Source organism: Neofelis nebulosa, chromosome 17, assembly GCF_028018385.1.
Source record: "Neofelis nebulosa isolate mNeoNeb1 chromosome 17, mNeoNeb1.pri, whole genome shotgun sequence".
NCBI lineage: Eukaryota > Metazoa > Chordata > Mammalia > Carnivora > Felidae > Neofelis > Neofelis nebulosa.
The window spans coordinates 17,049,926-17,058,088 of NC_080798.1; the positions used below are offsets into that span (position 1 = coordinate 17,049,926).

The 8,163-nt window shown below is 37.2% G+C and overlaps 1 protein-coding gene across 1 annotated transcript in view; it reads right to left on the reverse strand.

Annotated features, from left to right (window-relative positions):
- LOC131500314 (zinc finger protein 571) overlaps positions 1-8,163 on the reverse strand; it is a 130,518-nt gene that overhangs the window by 108,025 nt on the left and 14,330 nt on the right. The window lies entirely within an intron of this gene.

Consider the following 8,163-nt stretch of genomic DNA (forward strand, 5'->3'; position numbering starts at 1 on the left):
ATTCACTTGAAAAGAATATATATTCCAAGGCACCTGGGTTGCTCAGTCAGTTGAGCATCAGACTCTTCATTCTGGCTCAGGTTATGATCCCAGGGTCATGGGATTGTGCCCCACATTGGGCTCCATGCTGAGCTTGGAGCCTGTTTGGAATTCTCTCTCTCTCTCTCTCTCTCTCTCCCTCCCTCTGCCCCTCTCCCCTGCGCACACGCACACACACACACACACACACACTCTCTCTCTCTCTCTCTCTCTAATTAAAAAAAAAGAGAGAGAATAAAATTTAGAATTAGTTTTTCTGTTGAATTGCTCCTTTTATCATTATGTTCCTATTTATTTTTAGAAATATCTATTTTCTCAAAGTCTATCAGCTATTAAAATAGCTACCCCAGCATTTTTTTGGTTAGCATTTGCATGTTGTTCCCTCCACCATCTTTTTACTTTCAACCGTTCTCTGTCATATGTAATGCATGTCTTGTAGATCTTTTTACATAAAATCTAGTCTGATAGTCTCAATTTTTTTTAGAGAGCCAACTTGCCAAAGCAGGGGAGAAGGAAGGGGTGAGAAAGAGAGAGAGAGACAGAAGAGAGAGAGAAAGGATCTCCAGCAGGCTCTACACTCAGAGCCTGATGTGGGGCTCAATTCCATGACCCTGGCTGGGATCATGACCTGAACCAAAATTAAGAGTCTGATGCTCAACCAGCTGAGCCACCCAGGCACCCTAGTAGTCTTTATCTTTTAATTGAAATACTTAGATCATTTTTGGGGCGCCTGGGTGGCGCAGTCGGTTAAGCGTCCGACTTCAGCCAGGTCACGATCTCGCGGTCCGTGGGTTCGAGCCCCGCGTCGGGCTCTGGGCTGATGGCTCAGAGCCTGGAGCCTGTTTCCGATTCTGTGTCTCCCTCTCTCTCTGCCCCTCCCCTGTTCATGCTATGTCTCTCTCTGTCCCAAAAATAAATAAATAAATAAAAAAAAAAAAAAAAAAACGTTGAAATACTTAGATCATTTTTATTTAAGATATTTACAGACATAGTTGGTGTGGTTAACTATAAAAACAGTCACAATAATTTATGCCATTCTATATTCACTTCATAATGTGACTTTGCTGCTCCTTCCATCCTCCATTAAACACAGCAAAATGAAGCAGTGTTTATTTCTCCATCTCCTGAATCTGGGCTTAACCACATGCTTTTGCTATTGGGACATCAATAAATGTGATATAAGCAGTGACTTGACGAATGGAATTTGCCCATTTTTGTGTGTGAATGGTGTGAATGAACCTGTTGTAGCATGCTAGAATAGTCATCTAGTAAAGAACCAAGATACACTGGTAGCCAACTTGCCAACCACCGGTGAAACTATCCTAGACTAACCAGCCCCAGCCAAACTGCCTAGAGCTTCATGGATGTGTTAAACTGAGACTCTCCTTGCCATAGTTTTTTCTTTAAAAAAATTTTTTAAGACTTTATTATGGAGCAGCTTTAGGTTTACAACAAAATTGAGAGGAAGGTACAAAGATTTCCCATTTACCCCCTGCCTGACACATATGTAGTTTCCTCCATTATCAATATCCCTGGGGAACCTGGGTGGCTCAGGTTCCCCTTTTCCAGATTTCCCTTTTCCAGAATATCATATACTCAGAATCAGACCATCTGTAACCTTTTCCAAGATTGATTTCTTTTACTTAGTAATATGAACTTAAATTTCCTTCATGTCTTTTTTTTTTCACGTTTATTTATTTTGATAGAGCACATGCCCAAGTGAGTGGGGGAGGGGCATAGGGAGAATCCCAAGCAGGCTCCATGCTGGTAGCTCGGAGCCCAACATGGGGCTCCATCTCACAAACTGCAAGTTCATGACCTGAGCCAAAATCAAGAGTTGGATGCTTAACCAACTGAGTCACCCAGACACCTCTCCTTCATGTCTTTTGGTGGCTTGGTAGCTCATTTCTTTTTAGCACTGAGTAACTATCCCCAGGAGGTACCATAGTTTATCCATTCACCTACTGAAGATCATCTTGCTTTCTTCTGAGTTATGGCAATTAAGAATAAAGCTGCTATAAATATAAACATCAGTGTGCAGGTTTTTATGCAGACATAAGTTTACAACTATTATGGGTAAATACAAAGGAATTCCATTGCTGGACTATATGGTAAGAGTATATTTAGTTTTGTAAGAAACCATCAAACTGTCTTCCAAGGTGTCTTTGCCATCATTTCTTAACTGTAAAATAAGATTACCCACTTCATAACATTATTAGGAGTGGGGGATAAGGTAATAGTGTCAATTCCTTAGACCAACCCCTGGCACATACTAAAAGCTCAGAAAATTTTACCTGTTATTATGATGTGGTAATTCTTAGCCAGTCCCCCTCAGGTTTCTGTAGATCAACAACGACAATGTAAACTTAAATTTATTGGCACTTGTAGGTAAGAAAATGAAGCAAATGCTAAAGTCATATAGAATACCATTTAACTCTATGCCATTTGCCTTCATTTGTGGACTTCCAGGAAACAATTGATTCATTAATTTTCCCCCTCACCTTTATTGAGATATGTTTGACATATAACATTGTATAAGTTTATGATGTACAATGTGAAGATTTGGTATATGTAAATATTGTGAAATTATTACTACATAAGGATAGTCATTACCCTTAACACATCATTACCTCACATTACCACATCACCTAACACACATTAACAGATAATTATCTCACAATTAGCTCTTTATGTGTATTCATGTGTGAAAGAACATTTAAGATCTACTCTCTTAGCAACTTTCAAGTATACAAGTATATGGTTGACTCTAGTCACCAAGCTGGACAGAAGATCCCTAGAGCTTATTCATCTTCTAACTGGAAGTTTGTACCCTTTAGCCAACATTTCCCCATTTTCTCAATATCCTAGACCCTGGCAGACACTAATCTACTCTTTGTTTCAGTGAGTTCAGTTTTTTAAGGCCCCACACATAAGTGAGAAGATACAATATTTGTCTTTATCTGATTTATTTCACTTAGAATAATACCCTCAAAGTTCATTCATGTTGTCTCAAATGACAGGATTTCCTTCCTTTTTATAGCTGAGTAACATTCCATTGTGTGTGTGTGTGTGTGTGTGTGTGCGCACATCTATATCTTTATATACACTAAATGTGTTATATATATACATATGATAACATGTACATGTTAGGTACATGTATATATAACATTTTCTTTATCCACGTGTTGGTAGGCAAACAGGTTTGTTGCCTTCCCTTGGCTATTGTGAATAATGTTGCAATGAACATAGAGGTACAGACATATCTTTGATATAGAGATATGAGAGAGTAATTTCATTTCCTTTAGACATATACCTAGATGTGGTATTGCTAGATCATATGATAGTTCTATTCTTAAGTTTTTGAGGAACCTCTATACAGTTTTCCATAATGGCTGTACCAATTTATATTCCCACCAACAGTGTGCAAGGGCTCCCTTTTCTCTGCATCCTGGACACCACTTGTTATCTCGTCTTCTTAAGGATAGCCATTCTAATAGATGTGAGGTGATATCTCCTTGTGTTTTTGATTTGCATTTCCCTGATGATTAGTGATGTCAAGCATCTTTTCATATAACTGTTGACCATTTGTATGTATTCTTTAGAAAAATGTCTATTCAAGTACTCTGCCCATTTTTAAATCTGATTGATTGCTTTTTTTTTTCCTTGTGAGTTGTATAAGTTCCTTACACATTTGGAATATCAAATATATGGTTTGCAGCTATTTAGTTTGCAAATATTTTCCCCCATTCCAAAAAGGCTGCCTTTTCATTTTGTTGATTCCTTTTGCTGCACAGAAGCTTTTTAGTCTGATGTAGTCCCACTTGTTTACTTTTGCTATTGTTGCCTGTGCTTGTGGTGTCATATCCAAAATATCATTGCCAAGACCAGTTTTCCAGTGTTTTCCTCTAGAAGTTTTATGGCTTCAGGTTTTATATTTAAGTATTTAGTCCATTTCAACTTAATTTTTGTAAATGATTATGTTTTTTATTTACTTTTTTAATGTTAATGTTAATTTTTGTTTATGTTAATGATGTAAGATACAGGTCCAATTTCATTCTTTTACATTTGAATATCCACTTTTCCCAGCACCATTTATTGATTATCCTTTCCTCATTGAGTATTCTTGACTCCATTATCAAATATCAGCTGGATGAATATATGTGATTTTATCTCAGGGCTCTCAGTTCTGTTCCATCAGTCTAGGTGTCTTTTTATGCCAGTATCATATTGTTTTGCTTACTATAGCTTTGTAGTATAGTTTGGAACCAAGAAATGTGACATCTCCATCTTTGTTCTTTCTCAAGATGGCATTTGGATATTCAGGGCCTTTTGTGGTTTCAAAATTATTTTAGGATTATTTTTTTTCTATTTCTGTGAGAAATGTCAGTGGAATTTTGATAGATATTGCATTGAATCTGTACATGGCTTTGGTAGTATGAACATCTTAACAATATTATTCTTCTGATCCATAAATACAGAATACCTTTCCATTAATTTATGTCTTCTTCAATTTCTTTCATCAGTGTTTAATAGTTTTCAGTGTACAGATCTTTTACTTCCTTGGTGAAATTTATTCCTGAGTATTTTATTATTTTTTACGCTATTTTTTGGTAATTTTTAAGTTTATTTATTTATTTTGAGAGACAGCAAGCAGGAGAGGGGCAGAGAGAGAGAGGGAGAGAGAGAGAGAGAGAGAGAGAGAGAGAGAGAGAGAGAGAAACCCAAGCAGGCTCTGCACTATCAAGTGAAGCCCAATGCGGGGCTTGAACTCACAAACCATGAAATCATGACCTGAGCCAAAATCAAGAGATGGATGCTTAACCAATGGAGCCACCCAGGCGCCCCTATGCTATTTTCAATGGGATTGTTTTATTTCTTTTTCAGAGAGTTCAGTGTTAGTATATAGAAACATAACTGATTTTTGTATGTTGATTTTATATCCTGTTAACTTTACTCAACTTGTTAGTTCTAACAGTTTTATGGTGGCATCTTTAGGATTTTCTATATGTAAGGTCATGTCATTAACAAACAGAGACAGTTTTACTTTCTGATTAGGATGTATTTTATTTTTTATTGTATTGTATTGTATTTTTTATTTTATTTTATTTATTGTATTGATGGGTCTGGCTAGAACTTCCAGTACTATATGAATAGGTGGTGAGCATGGATGGGCACTCTGTGTTGTTCTTGATCTTAGAGGGAAAACATTCAGCCTTTCAGTGTTAAATAGGATGTTAGCTGTGAGTCTGTCAAATATGGCCTTTATTATTTTTATATGTATTTCTTTCATACCCAGTTTTTTTTAAGTTCTCAATATGAAAGGATGTTAAACTTTATCAAACACTTTTTCTTCATATAAGGTGATCATATTTTTAACCTTCATTCAATTAATGTGGTATAACACATTTATTGATTTGCAAGTTAATCCATTCTTTTTTTGTAATTTTTTAAAATGTTTATTAATTTTTATATGAAATTTATTGTCAAATTGGTTTCCATACAACACCCAGTGCTCATCCCAACACGTGCCCTCTTCAATGCCCATCACCCACTTTCCCCTCCCTCCCACCCCCCATCAACCCTCAGTTTATTCTCAGTTTCTAAGAGTCTCTTATGGTTTGGCTCCCTCCCTTTTTTTTCCCCTTCCCCATGGTCTTCTGTTAAGTTTCTCAGGATCCACATAAGAGTGAAAACATACGGTATCTGTCTTTCTCTGTATGGCTTATTTCACTTAGCATAACACTTTCCAGTTCCATCCACGTTGCTACAAAAGGCCATATTTCATTCTTTCTCATTGCCAAATAGTATTCCATTGTATATACAAACCATAATTTCTTTATCCATTCATCAGTTGATGGACATTTAGGCTCATCCATTCTTGCATCCCAAGGAGAAATCCCACTTGATAGTGGTGTATGATCCTTTCAACATGCTGTTGAATTTCATTTGTTAATATTTTGCTAAGAATATTTGCATCTATATTCATCAGGAATATGAGCCTATAGTTTTTGTATTAACTGTAGTATTTTAAAAATTTATTAAAAATACTTTTTAATGTTTATTTTTTGAGAGAGAGAGAGGCAGATGGAGTGTGGGCGGGGAGGGGCAGAGACAGAGAGAGGGAGACACAGAATCTGAAGCAGGTTCCAGGCTCTGAGTTGTCAGCACAGAGCCCTATACGGGGCTTGAACTCACAAATCACAAGATCATGACCTGAGCTGAAGTCAGATGCTTAACTGACTGAGCCACCTAGCCGCCCCTTAAATTTATTTAAAGCTAGTTAACATACAGTGTAGTATTGGTTTCAGGAGTAGAACCCAGTGATTCATCACTTCTCTATAACACCTAGGGCTCATCCCAACAAGTGCTCTCCTTAATGCTCATCACATATTTAGCCCACCCCGGCAAACCTGTTTGTTCTCTGTATTTAAGTCTCTTATGGTTTACTTGCCTCTCTCTTTTTACCTTTTTTCCCTTCCCCTGTGTTCATCTGTTTTGTTTTTTAATTTTTTTTTTTTCAACATTTTTTATTTATTTTTGGGACAGAGAGAGACAGAGCATGAACGGGGGAGGGGCAGAGAGAGAGGGAGACACAGAATCGGAAACAGGCTCCAGGCTCCGAGCCATCAGCCCAGAGCCTGACGCGGGGCTCGAACTCACGGACCGGGAGATCGTGACCTGGCTGAAGTCGGACGCTTAACCGACTGCGCCACCCAGGCGCCCCCATCTGTTTTGTTTTTTAAATTCCACGTGAGTGAAATCATATTTGTCTTTCTCTGACTTGTTTTGCTTAGCATAATACACTCTAGTTTCATCGTTGTTGCAAATGGCAAGATTTCATTCTTTTTTTAAAAAATGCTTAAATGTTTATTTATTTTTGAGAGGCAGTGAGAGGGACAGAGCGTGAGCTGGAGAGGGGCAGAGAGAGACAGAGACACAGAATCCAAAGCAGGCTCCAGGCTCTGAGCTATCAGCATTTAAAAAGGAACAAACTGGGGCGCCTGGGTGGCGCAGTCGGTTAAAGCGTCCGACTTCAGCCAGGTCACGATCTCGCGGTCCGTGAGTTCGAGCCCCGCGTCAGGCTCTGGGCCGATGGCTCGGAGCCTGGAGCCTGTTTCCGATTCTGTGTCTCCCTCTCTCTCTCTGCCCCTCCCCCGTTCATGCTCTGTCTCTCTCTGTCCCAAAAATAAAAATTAAAAAACGTTGAAAAAAAAAAAAAAAAGACTAGAAATCCAAAAAAAAAATAAAATAAATAAAAAGGAACAAACTATTGATAGATGTGACAACTTAGATCTCAAAAACATTGAGTTCTGAAAGCCAGTCTCAAAAGGTCACATACTGTAGGATTCTATTTATGTAACTTCAACAAAAAATTATAGAGATCTAAAACAGATTAATGGTTTCCAGGGATTAGTGATGGTAGGTGACGTGCAGGTGTGATTATAAAGGGGCAGCATAAGAGAGATTTTTGTATTGGAATAGTTCTGTATCTTTAGTGCAGTAGTGATTACGTGAATCTATACTTATACTCATGATGACATGTAACTACATATATATGTCATATTAATGCCAAATTCTATGTTTTGATATTGTACTTTATGTAAGATGTAACCACTGATGGAAACTTGGTAAAATGTACCATTTCTGTAGATTCCTGTGTACCTATAATTATTTTCAAGTAAAAAAGTTAAAAAAAAAAAAACTTAATGGACTGAAAAACAGAATGCATACAGCTGAATTGTGAATTAGGAAGCCAGATTTCATTGCTGTACAGGTCAGAGGAACCAAATATAACAAAGTGATGCAAAGTATTAGAATAAAACTTGACATAAAAGATTGAAGTAGAAATTCCACCATCCATTTAAAAGAAGCCCCAGAAGATAATAGAAATAATTGAGGAGAGATAATGTTTGAACTAGTAATCAATGAAAGTAACCTCAAAACCAAGAAGGATGTTAAGTACTCAATTTGAGAGAGCCCTAGCAAGTTAATAAAATTCCAATTATCATTAATTCTGGTACACATTTTGATTTTAACATCTGTGAGACCAGAATGCATCTTAATATCAGTGACATAGCATAGTTTAATTCAGTGTTTTCTTTCCTTTAAAATGGTAAATAAAAT